At 36.7% G+C, this 14,112-nt stretch overlaps 1 pseudogene; it reads left to right on the top strand.

The window, feature by feature from the left end:
• The first annotated feature begins 1,326 nt into the window (after positions 1 to 1,326).
• Positions 1,327 to 2,214, top strand: LOC131149415 (uncharacterized; annotated as a pseudogene).
• Positions 2,215 to 14,112: the final 11,898 nt, after the last annotated feature.

Raw genomic sequence — 14,112 nt, 5'->3', positions numbered from 1 at the left:
ATATATTTGTTATGATCTCAATGCAAAATCCTCAATAGAAAAACATTGACTAATGATGACCATATCAGTTATGTTTATATTTAAAAGTTGATTCTTAGACCAAATCATTCCTCCCCATTCCAAAAGCAAAACCAGAAACGAAAAAAGGAACCAAACTTAAGAGTTGATTAAAGATTTATTACATGAACAACATAAATGCTCAAAAGTAGAATATGCTTATCTAATGGTCATTGGTCATTTGCGATGATTGTACTTTCAAATTGTTTGATTTTATAACATCTAAATTTATTGTGTTTATCAATTTAAGTTATATGTGTGACTGTCGAAGATGGTGCAATGAAAGGAAAGGGAGTAGCTAGCTCACTCTCCATGCATACACAAGCCACAAATCAGCAAGAAAGGGTCTCGAATTAAAACAACCTGCAAATATTTGTGACTTCAGGATATTCAATCCTTCGCAAAATCAATCAACCCAGAAAATTTCTCAGATGTGCAAGTCACTAAGGTTTTCAAGAAGTGCAGCAAGTCTTAACAAGGAACTGTGACTGCAAAATATCATAAGTCATGGAAGACCATGAGTGTAGAGAACAAATTATAGGTTCCATGTTAAAAATATCTCAAATTGGTTTGGCTCCCATTCTCGAGCAGAAAAGGGCCCTTAGGAAGTTAAAACTTCATACCGGAAGCAGATTCTTTGCTCCATGCTCACGCAGAAAATTCAACAGAGGCTCATGAAGTACTTTTAGGAAGGGGCTTGGGTACTGCAATGTGATGATGAGGGTAAATTTGTAGTGCTCATCTAATGATGATGAGGAACTGCCATTAGACAAATTAAGATTGTTGGAGGTTACTAACTGTCCTCCTTGTTCAACCAAATATCTTACCTTGCAGATGCCAAACTCATTTTACATGCACAGAGGGGAAAGAGAAAAAGGAGGATAATACCATTAGTGATAAAAGTCTTGATTTTAACTACCATGAGTATGTAGTAAACGTTGAAGCAACATCATTCATTAATGACACATTCCGTGCAGGGGAATGCCAAAGTCTGATATAAATGCTCTTGGGCAGAGGGTGAAACCATATCTTCCCCAGATTTGCGGAACCATTAAGTGGCGCTTGAATAACAAGAGTGCTAAGGTGAGGCAAAAAGCTGCTGATCTTATTTCAAGGATTGTTGTTGTCATGAAATAGTGCCAAGAAGAACAACTGATGGGTCATCTTGGGGTTGTCTTGTATGAATATCTGGGAGAAGAGTATCTGAAAGTTTTGGGATCAATACTGGGGGCTCTCAAAGCTATTGTCAATGTTATTGGTATGACAAAAATGACTCCTCTGATAAAGGATTTGCTTCCTCGACTGACCCCAATCTTGAAGAATCAGCATGAGAAGGTGCAGGAAAATTGTATTGATCTTGTTGGTCGAATTGCTGACCGTGGGGCTGAATTTGTCCCTGCAAGAGAATGGATGAGGATTTGTTTTGAGCTTCTTGAGATGCTTAAAGCCTATAAAAAAGGTATCCAATGAGCAACTGTGAACACGTTTGGCTACATTGCAAAAGCCATTGGAACACAAGATGTCCTGGCAACATTATTGAACAATCTCAAAGTGTAGGAGCGTTAGAACCGCGTGTGTACTACTGTGGCAATTGCAGTAGTTGCAGAAACATGTTCTCCTTTTACAATACTGCCAACTTTAATGAATGAGTATCGTGTACCATAACTCAATGTGCAAAATGTTTTAAAATCACTCTCTTTTCTTTTTGAGTACATTGGTGAAATGGGTAAAGATTATACTTATGCAGTCACTCCACTACTTAAGGATGCTCTCATGGATAGAGATTTAATACATAGGCAAACTGCTGCATCTGCTGTTAAGCACATGGCTTTAGGAGTGGCTGATTTAGGTTGTGAGGATGCTTTAGTACACTTGCTGAATTATGTTTGGCCAAACATATTTGAGACTTCTCTGCATGTTATTAATGCTGTCATGGAAGCCATAGAAGGGATGAGGGTTGCCTTGGGTGCAGCTACAGTCCTGAACTATTGTCTGCAGGGGCTCTTCCATCCTGCAAGAAAGGTTAGGGAAGTTTACTGGAAGATTTATAACTCACTGTATATTGGAGCTTAAGATGCACTGGTGGCTGCTTATCCTATGCTGGAGGGTGAGGCAAGCAACATATACAGTAGGCCTGAGTTGGTGATGTTTATATGAGGTTTAGTTTGTTCTTCATGCTTCAGGCGAATCTACAAGAGGCTCTTGGATAGGCTAGGACCTATCCTGGGGTTCTTTCTGTGCATGCTGCAGTTTGTTTGGATGTGCATGCTTATTAAGCTGGATTGATGAACTGCTTGCTATTTGTTAACTTCTTTAGTAGTTTGCTAATTCAGGAATATTGTCATGAAATGAATACTTTACTGTTGTGAATTTGATAGTTTTCATGTACTTCCTCTCCGACTTAATTTTCTATCCTTGTATTTTGTATTACTTCCATCCTCTCTTGAATTCCATAAATATACTGTTGGATCCTGCCTGTTAACTTAAAATTGTGGGTATTCGATATTGTAGGAGTATTCCTATGATAATAATATTCTTATGGTTTGCTTGGTTTGAGGGAATAGTTATTCCTTCAAATAAGATGGAAAATAGTTAAATTTTGGAAATTAAGGTAATAGTTATTCCTGGTATATTTTTAATTATTTTATTTAACATGTAATAAGAAAGAAATAGATATTCTCAAAATTTGGGAATAGTTATTCTTTGTATATTTTTTATTATGGACTTAGAAAATGTTTCACATTGTTATTTGTTTTATATTAATTAATAATTTTTTATATAATAAATTGTGACCAATTTATTAAAACCAATCTATTGAGATTATGAATTTTGGGATTAGGGGAAGAGGAGAGCTTATTACACAAATAATAAATATTCTAGGGAGGGTCATAGAGGAGAAACAGGTGCTAAGGAAACTAAACCATGAACATGTGGAGGGATTCTGAATGCTGTTAGGGATCCCCAAACATGAAGGATTCTGAAGTTTGTGGCCCTTTAATGCAGGACCAATATCCCGATAGCTTAATTCTCAATTCTTAATAAGAGAAGATGCATAGGAGCATTTTTTATAGGCTTAAATGCTTGGAAGATAAGGAAACTAAAGGAAATGAATTTAGGAAACCTAAATCAACTAAAGTACTAGGAAAAATTAATTGGGCCCTAAACTCTCTAATTGACTCTCTAATTAATTACCCTATTAATATATATATTTTTGAACTGCGCAAGATTTGCTATCTTATGGATTCTTTGGCTTAAAATGCAGGCAAGAATTTTCAAAGATTGGAGAAATTTTTTGATTCTCCTTTGGGAGTAAGCTATTGTTTTTTGCTTCTTTTTGGGTTCATTCCCTCGGGATTGGGTTTTGGCTCTCTAATACTCAAAGAGACTTGAAGGCAGTACTTATGTACTTTTCTTTCCCTTTGAGGGAGGATGCCTGTGACGCCCCGACCCGCCAAGTGGGGCCCGAGTGCCACGTGTTCCAATCACCTGTATCTGATACCATAATTAACATACATGCAGTGGCACATGAATAAATAACCTCAAATAAATACCAGAGTTCTATATAACAACCAAAAATCAACACTATAACATCCAAATATCTGTATCCACAACCAGCATTTAAAACGTAATTCCGTACAAATATATCTATACATATATTAGTATCTCACAATACCCCAAAAAGAAACTATCACAAATAGTCCCAGCCTAGGCCTTCAAACTCGGTCTCTAGAAGAACCTGAAAAATTGTTAATCCACTAGAGTGAGACACTTCTCAGTAAGGGTGGAATAAATTATAACAGTGTGTGACAAATGAGTTTTAATATTTATAACTCAAAATAAACTGCTTCTTATATAACATCAATAACAACTGAGAAAATGTACCATTAATAACATTCCCGACATCCAATATCACATACACATTCAATATGCACAAGTACATAATTTTTATGCAAGCGAAAGTCCTCAAGGACAGGGAAGATTACCTGCCCATACAAGTAGCTTCCCTTTTCTCTGGTACTAAAAACTACCTATCAGAGCACTCACCTTACTCAGTAAGCCCTTAGGTGAAGTATTATCTTGCCGCTAGTCCACAGATAATTATTATTTTAAAGGCGAAGGTTTCCGAGGATCGGGATGTCTACCCGCCCATACAAGTAGCATCCCTTTGCACTGATACCAAGAAACTACCTAACAGAGCACTCGCCTTTCTCAGCAAGCTCCCAGTGGTATGTTTACCTCGCCGCATGCACACACATGCATTCACAATATGCTATACCATTATTTTTATGCTATAATTAAATTCACATGCACACAACACATCCACACAGGAATCATGCATCTCATACTTCATCTTCCAATATCCTCAGTACGTGGCCCACACAGAGCAACTGCGTACATGTCAGTACGTGGCCCACACAGGCACCTACGTACTTCTTATCTACACATGGCCCACACAGGTACCACTAACCGCACAGGGTACATAACATGGCCTACACAGGCGCCATTATCCACACAGGATATAACGTGGCCCACACAGGCACCACTACCCACACAGGGTATATAACATGGCCCACACAGGCGCCATTATTCACCAATATCCAATCCCCATGACCTACCCGTCATACATCAGTAGAACAAGCTCCTCGACCTGCCAATGTCCTACCCCATATAAATAACGATATGACGAGCTCCTCGACCTGCCAACGTCACATCATCATTTATATATAGGCAATATAATAACCTCCTCATGCCAACGTTATATTGAGATGCATACGAATAACCACACAGTTAGTTCACACAAACGCATTAAATCATTTCCACACAGGAATCAAACATAACAACTCATTCATCTTACCATAATCATTTCAAACACCCCCACATGCAAACCCAAATATCACAGTAATTCATATCCAATTTATTAGGAAAATTACTCCCATGTCACACGAATTTAATATCATAAACAATTATCCAAATATAACCGTAAACCAAACAATCATTTTTTTTTTCCAGTAATCAAACTATTCTGAAAATCATATAAATAAATAATAAATTTCGTATGCTTGTAAATAATTGGTTCACTTTAATAAAATACTGATATAATTTTATTCCCCCTTACCTGATTCCCTGAATTACGCTTGCAGGGCTCCCAAACTTATACCCGCGACGCTCACCCGAACCCTGATTCAATCAAATCAACCCCAATAAAATATTATTTTAACATTTCCTAATTTATAATAATTAAATGATAATTAATTTCTAAATAACACATTTATCCTAATTTTGGACTATTTCTACAATAACCCCACGAGAATTTCACTCTGCTAGACTTGTAGAGAATCATCCCTAGATTCTCGTGGTGGTGTCCGATCGCCCATTTGGCTTAAAATTTAGGAAAAATTGAGATAAGAATGAGAATTTGGCTTACCCCACGAGATATTCCCACGTTACTCCTACGACAAATCCACTTCGGTAGATATGTCGGTGGCGAAGAATGGAGTTCGGTGATATCTTCGAATTTCCAATTGGGTGAGAATCGGCCGTAAAATCGTAGAAGAAAGAGGAGTGGAGAGTGAGAGAATATATTTAATTTTTTTCTTTCTCTTTCTTTCTTTCCTTTCTTATCTGTTCTGTGCGCGTGAATTTTTTTTTCTCCTCTTTCTTCTGTTTTGTTCCAGCGAGAAAACTTACACACTAAGTTTTCGTTTTTTTTTTCTTTTCTTTTCTCTTTTTTTTTTTCTTCTTTCCTTTATCCTTTCTTTCTCCTTTATCCATTCTTTAATATATATGCTTATATATACTTACTTATATATACTTTTATATATATATATACTTACATATATACTTTTATATATATATATATATATATATATATCCAAAATCCTTAAATTTATTAATTTAATTAATTTTCTTAATAATAATTAATTAATAGTAATAATAAAATTTTTTTTAATTAATAATTATTTTATTTTATTTATTTATTTATTTATGTTTTTGGGTCATTACAATGCCCTATCTACCTTTCTTTGTAGTTATCCCTTTTCATAGTAAATCTGTTTTACTATCTTAAACAAAAAACTAAGTGAAGTTACTAGAGTATCAGACAGGAAAACTTAGGCAAGAGATAATTAACTATAAAGTAAGGCAAGAAATCACCTAATGAGAGGAGTCAACCACCTCATCTGGACGGGATTGGCGCATCATTTGTTTGATCTGCACTTCCAATTCTTCATGGCTTGCATCTCCGCTTCCCAGTTCGACATCTTTTCTTTCAATTGCTGGTTCTCCGCTTCCACCATTTGCATCCGGATAACCATCTCCTCCGCTCGAGCCTCGGCGACTCGACGCTCTCGGTCAATCTCAGCACGAGATGCTGCATTGAAAGAAGATGATGATGTTGGGGTGACGTATCCAATCCCAAGACCATTCAACCAACCACTCGTTCATTGCCCAAGCACCTGAGTGCAGATCTCGTCATCCGTCATCGGCTGACTTCCCTCTACAATGGGTGCATCCCTTAGCTCAAGCATCTTTGACTATTTTCAGTCATGAAAATGATGAAAATGAAGAAATAAGAATACAATTGACGTTTTGAATAAGATAATGAACTAAATAATTTGCTTGACTTACATGTTTCATCTGCGCACCCTGGCACCACTCCCTCGATGGTCTCTGATGTGTTCTCTGATACAGATCCGGCCTCGACTCCAAGTCGCCAGTGACGGGATCACGCTACATTATCATATAAAAGTTCATTAATATGAATTCAGCGGTGTTAATATAAATAACACTTGTCAGGTAATGGTTAGATAGTTTCATAGCAATTACCTTTCGATGATCGACGAACAATTTCGAGCCACCGCAATGCGTCGTATCTAGTTTGCTACGATTCGCAGCATTTTTTTCACAGATAGCCTACAAAATAGATGTAATGACTTTTTATTATTCACATAAATATGAAAAAGTAGTTATTGTAATTAATAAAAACACATCACCTGATAGTGAGGGTCGCGAAAATGGCGACACACCACCCGCCAATCCTCTAGGGAGATATTATCGTATGGGTGCGCTTCTGCCTCATCTCCCATCTCCCTAGAATGGTTGTGTATTTTGCTGCGATAGGTCTTAAACCGAGAGCACAACTATGTATTCACTGCCTTTTTGACATGGTCTGCGGTGAAAATGTCCATATCAAACTCTTTATTGAATGTTAGAGAATATTTTGGGTAATATATTAAAAGTGAAAGAAATGTTTTAGGGTTACTTACCAAGATGCGCTCATATAGAACCAAGCACTGAGCCTTCGTCACCTTTGGCCAAGTGAAGCAGGTGACTGGAGCATATTGGCGACATATAATGCCAAGCTCCCGTGACCAGGCTATGCACCGATATCAAGCGGGGCCGTAAAGCCTGGAGGAATGTCGATACAGATCCGCCGCCCAGCTCTCCAGGTGCTTCTTTAGCGCAACTTTTTTCGCTGCACCATGGTCTGAACTCGTGTGCGTCATAGAGGTCGATGCTGAAAGAAGAGTTAAAGAACAATAAGATAATCATACACGTGAAATGACAGTAAATATATTATTCTAAATCATACACGTGAAATAACAGTAAATATATTATTCTAAATCAAATACTCGTAACCTTACCAACGCTGCTTATTATGGTCGGCAACTCACCCTAGGCTTGATCCCCAACTGATGGATCCATGTTGGGTTGCGGTCCCGAGGGCTTAGATTGTACCGTATCAGCACCAAAGTGCTCAGTCGCTCTTGAGGATGACCTATCATCCTCGCGGGATGATGTCGTCGATAGCCTAGACTGAAGTAAGCGACGACGACCTCCTGGTGCCATGTCTGCAAAATAATTCACAAGTAAATATAAGAAGATTGGATATTAGATGGATGCATAGTAAATATATTTTCACTTATTTTCACATGTCAAATACACGGTGACAACATAACACGCTTTCCCCCTATACGTCCTCAATATCAGTATCATCCTCACTTTCTAGAGTGTCTTCCTCTTCACTGTAGTACTCAACCATAGTTTCATCTTCCCCATCAATTTCATCATTGTCGATGAAGTCAACGTGTACAGAGTGTTGAATTCTAATGTCAGCAGTTCCTACGTGTTCTGCTGTGGCACCAACCCTATTTAATGGTACAGGATCGACTCCTTCCTCGGTAACATTGATAGCATATTGCGTTGCTACACTAATAGATGTCTGATCTTCTTGGAAAGCATCATCATTGACACTCTTCTCCCCATCTGCGACTTCTGTAATATCATACAAACTTCAAGGAGGAATTTTTTGGGCCGCATACCATTCACCCTTTAATTTTGTGTCCTTAAGGTATAACACTTGTTCTGCCTGCATTGCAAGCACAAAAAGGTCGTTTTGATACCATATTTTACTCAAATTGACACTAGTAAAGCAGGCATCCCTATTTATCCCACTCTTTTTATTGCCAATGTCCCACCAGGTACACTTGAAGATTTGGACAAGTCTATTAGCTCTATAGTGAAGCTCTATAATGTCATCTAACACACCAAAATAGTCAATTTCCTCATCTCCTTCTGTGCCTAGCACCGCAACTCCACAATTTTGGGTTCTTTTATGCAGTTCGAGGGACTTCGTATGAAATCGTAAGCCGTTGACAATGCAACCGCTGTAGCGGTTAGCTCGTTGATCGGGGCCACATGCCAACACGTACAAATCTTTACTTGCTATTGGTTCTTTATTATAATACATGACTTTCATCTATTAATTACAAAGGACTTTAGATGAGTAAACCGTTAATATTGAAAATGTACATTGTAGCGAACTCAGGCAGTAGTTGTTACTTACACGACACCCAAACCAATTGACAAATTCCTTCTTATGTCTTTCGTCAACATTCCTTTCATTTTGAGCCCAAAGTTCAGCTCTATGTTTGCTATATGCAACAATAGTACATGTTAATGTCAACTAAGTATATATGCATATGTAAATACAATGCAAGGAGTTTTGAACCATGTACTCGATATATGGAATAATTTCATCACAATTATTGAGGACGTAAAAATGTGCCTTTCATAGGTCGTCCATATCAATGAAATCGTAAACCCGTGCACTGAATGACTGAACATTTCCTCGAAATATAGAGCTCCTCGGTTCTTCATCTTCGGCATTAATAGCATGAACGTCTACATTTCGCTCCACACGAGTGAACCTTGTTTCAATATCATGTAGATACATTGAGCAAAATGTAAGACATTCACTGTCCATGTATGCCTCAATGATTGAACCTTTCGGTCATGCCTTATTGCGCACATACCCCTTCAAAGTGGATAAAAACCTATGCATTTTACACAGCATTAGTGACTTGTACAAAAAAAAAAAAAAAAAGAAACAAGGAAATCACGAGAACATTGTAGGACTTTATAATTTACCTCTCAATAGGATACATCTAACAATATTGGACCGGTCCTCCAATTATGGCCTCCATTGGTAAATGGATGGCTAAGTGGACCGTCACATCGAAGAATGCTAGCGGAAATATTTTCTCCAGCTTGCATAGTATGATCACAATGTCCTCCGCTAACTGTTCAAGTACGTTTATGCTCAATTTTTTGGAGCACAACTGTCGAAAGAAGATCCCCAATTCAATCAGCACCAAGCGAACATCTTTGGTCAAGTGTCCATGAAGGAAAGCGGGCAGAACTCATTGCAAAAGGATGTGAAAATCATGACTTTTCATTCCTAACATCTTCCCTTCCTTCGTGCTCATGCATTGAGATATGTTCGATGCATATCCATTAGGTAACTTCACTGATTTCAACCATTCGAAGAGATTATTCTTCTCATCTTTCGAAAATGTGTAACAGGCTGATGGCCTGAGAAGTTTGTCCCCATCACGAATCAAATGCAACTCAGGCCGTATTCCCATATCTTCCATATCCCAATGAGAATTTATGTTGTTTTTTGTATTCCCATTTATATCCAGCAATGTACAAATGACATTCTCACAAATGTTCTTCTCGATGTGCATGACATCCAGGTTGTGGCGTAGTGGAAGATCTTTCCAGTATGACAACTCGAAGAAGATGCTTCTCTTTGTCCAATTTAACTCCCACTAAGCACGTTTCCTTTTTCTACTGTTAGGTGATTTCCCAAATTTCATATCTCTGATCAACCTGACCTGGTTTAATATCTCTTCCCCACTTAGTTGGTTTGGTTGCAACCTTCGTTCATGTTTTCCATTAAAATTTCTCACACCACTAGTCCTTCAAGGATGTCCAGGTCATAAAAAATGACGATGACACATAAAACATAACTTGCGTCCATGCTTTAAGGATAAGGACCCAGCATCCTTATTGCACACTAGCCATGCTAAGTAACCTTTTGTGTTCCAGCCCGACAGATTGCCGTAGGCGGGGAAATCATTAATTGTCCACAAAAGTACAACATGCATACGAAATGTTGTCCCGGGTTCCACATCAAATGTCTCAACTCCTTTTTCCCATAGTTCTTTCAACTCATCAATTAATGACCTCAAGTAAACATCAATATCATTACCAGGTGTGCCCTCGGTCTAGGAATAAGTAGAGACATATAAATGAAGGGTTCTTTCATACATCGCCATGGCGGCATATTGTATAGCATCATTATAACTGGCCACATGCTATACGGGTTGTTCATGTTACCGAAAGGATTGAACCCATCTGGAGCAAAGCCAAGTTTGATGTTGCAAGGATCATTAGCAAACCACTGATGCATTTTATCAAACTCTGCCCAAGCTTCCGAGTCCACTAGATGGCTAAGAGTGTTTTCCTCTTGAAGATGTTTCTCTTTATGCCATCTTATATCTGCAGCAGTCTTTCTACACATGTACAATCGTTGCAATCGTGGTATTAATGGACAATATCGCAAAACTTTTTGGGGGATTTTTTTACCCTTCTTCTGATTAGTTGTAAACCTCGGTTCACTACATTCTAGACACTCATTCGCATTTTCAGGTTCACCATAAAAGAGTGCACAATCATACCTACACGCATGTATTGTAGTGTAACAGAGACCCAATTCACGCATGTATATCTTTGCTTCATAAAAGGACTTTGGAAGTGTTTCACCATCAGGTAGTGCTGCCTTAATGAGGCTTAAATGCATGTTGAATGCGCTCTATGATAACCCATACATTGTCTTTGCATGAATCAACTTTATCAGGAACTCTAATTTTGAGAACTTTGTACAATTTGGATATAGGGGCACCCGTGCATTCCTCACGAGATTAGCAAATGGTTTACCAAATCGATTTAACGTACTAGGATCGCAAGGTATGGTACATACTGAAGTAGATTCAACACCAGTACGTGACACACTGACGTCTTCCGTGTCCATTGCAATCCCCCTTTGTAAGTAACCTAACATTTCGATTAACCCTTCCGAACGTGTATCACCACCTACTATATTTTCCCTCTCATCTTCATCATTATCATCATCGCTTTGAATTGCGTAATCTTCACCATGTAACACCCATCTTGTGTACCTTTTCTCCATTCCAAACTCTAATAAATGTGAATGGACCAGATCAATGTGTTTGAATGTTATGTTTTGACATTTCTTGTAAGGACACCTTATTCTACTAGCACCGTCAGCACGAGGAAACGTGAACTCTATGAAATCATGTACCCTTTTCACGTATTCTGGAAAAACCTATCCCGAGCTTTCATCCAACTCTTATCCATGTTCATTAATTCCCTATAACATGTTCAAGTAAATGGTGTTGATTACATTGTCAGAATGTTTATGACGCATGCATTGTGAATCCTATAATCAACCACCTTCCGTCTAAGGGGTACGGATCCTATCCCATTCAAGAATGTTGCAATTGCATTGTGATTAATCGCTCAAATTCTTTCGTCGTTGTCATTATAAATTTCAGCAGCATTTCCTCATGGCTCTCTAAGTACATGAGATGGGGGAACTGCACATCACCTACTAGTTTTCCATCACTAACATCACCACACCCCACTATGCACCCAGAGAACACAAGTAGAGATGCGATTGAAATATATAATGATAATGACAAAAGCGTGAACGATTACAAAAATATAAATACAACTTCTTAAACTGTCCACATTGGACAATTCAATAATGGTTGAAATACAAACATCACTAATCGTAAATGAAACAAATAATCAACATGTTCAATTGATTATTAGTCTACATGATATGACTAATAATCAATTGAATTTTAACAATTGATTTGTCTCACATGAACGATGAGGCATGAATGTATAGTAACCATTCTTGAACGGGTCTAAGCTTTGATGCATACATGAAATGACAATAATTAATTTTGCATAAGAAGCCCGTGATAAGTAGGCAAGGCATAAGCCTTATGGCATTAAGGTGTAAACCTTTTGAGAATTTCAATTTTTAGATAAAAATACATAAATAAATTACATGTACTTTAAAAATAAGGAAAAAACTACATAATTATAAATGCAATGTAAAAAATAAATATACTTTTTAAACTATTTTTTAGTCATTCAAAATACTAACTTAAATTCATTAAGTAAATCAAGCCAAGAGAAAGTTATAAAATTGCAAAGTTCATATTACTTTCAAGATTTATGATACAACTCTCAATTATTCCTATATTGTTTCCAAATCTCATCCAACAATAAACCTCCACTTCAGTCAAAACTCAAATCATCACTTTCTAATCCAATATATCTCCCAATTTCTTAACCTCCTTTTCTTTCCTTTCCACATTGATGCACCCAACCTCCTTTTTAATAGGACAATCTCATCCAATAGCAACCGCCCACCATAGTGGTTTAAGCAAGGAGATTCTCTTTCCCCATTTTTATTTGTTTCTTATGGAAACTAAATTGGAGGAACCAACCAGTTGAATGATTATGATATGCATGATAACATTATTAGCTAAATCCACCATCAGAATAATCCCAAACACGCCATAAAAAACTTAAGAACACTCAATTAATTAAAATAACCACAGCTACGCAAACTAGCAACTTGGGAACTGAAAACAAAAAAGATACATTACAAAACTTCACAAGGCAGCTATAACCATGGAATAATAACTATAAAAAAGGAAGTACAAATAATAATGATGACCATAATAATAGTTACAACACTCTAGAAGGAGCAACATGCAAAGCAAAATGAGGGCATAAAGGAACATCATCCATTGCCATATATAATAGAGCAAGAACAAACTAAAAAATTTCTCCTCACACTTAGTTTCATTCGCTCTCCTATAAAATATAGTATAAGATTACATTCTAAATCTACAAATTCAAATTCAAACTTCAAAACTAATGCTCTCAAATGTCCCACAATAATTAATTAAGAATTATTACTTGACAATTAAAAAGAAAAGTTATGTGAATTTATTAATCTACAGATTAATTGTAAGATCCCTATTCTAATTTCAAGGCAATCAAGTCCAACTTTAAACTATTATGAGTGGACGTGATATACATATATATATATATATATATATATTTACAAATTTAATTCTAAAGTTTGAATTAAATTTTGAACCCATCCACACATACACATATATCTCGTACTCAAATTTTCAATGTAAGACGACTTAGTAATAAGCGAGATTTCATCACAACAATTTATCAATTAGTTGTTATAACTTGTTGGCATTGCAATTTTATCTTTTTCAAATTATGAAGATAGTTGTCTTATAGTACAATATGGGGAGGCTAATATGTCAAAGTGAACACTCAATGTATGTCGAGATTTTTATATTTGGTATTAACTATTAACGTGACACATTAATCTAATGTTTGGAAATGTTTTTGATTTAGATCCATATAGATTTGGATAAAAAGTAATATAAAATTATATTGATTTTTTTTTAAAAATTATTTAAATTTAAATTCAAAATAAAAAAGTATTGATTTATGAAATTTTACATAAGAGTATTGTGAGGGTCCTCTTTGGAATCATAATTTTATTTTTATGTGTAGGGTGAACTTGAACAGGAGTGCAGAGGGAGTGTGTTGGATCGAAGGCTGAATGTATGTGGACAT

This window comes from Malania oleifera, chromosome 2 (genome assembly GCF_029873635.1).
Source record: "Malania oleifera isolate guangnan ecotype guangnan chromosome 2, ASM2987363v1, whole genome shotgun sequence".
Taxonomy (NCBI): domain Eukaryota; kingdom Viridiplantae; phylum Streptophyta; class Magnoliopsida; order Santalales; family Ximeniaceae; genus Malania; species Malania oleifera.
Note: the sequence above shows the minus strand (reverse complement) of the source record. Positions and strands in the feature narration are given on the sequence as shown.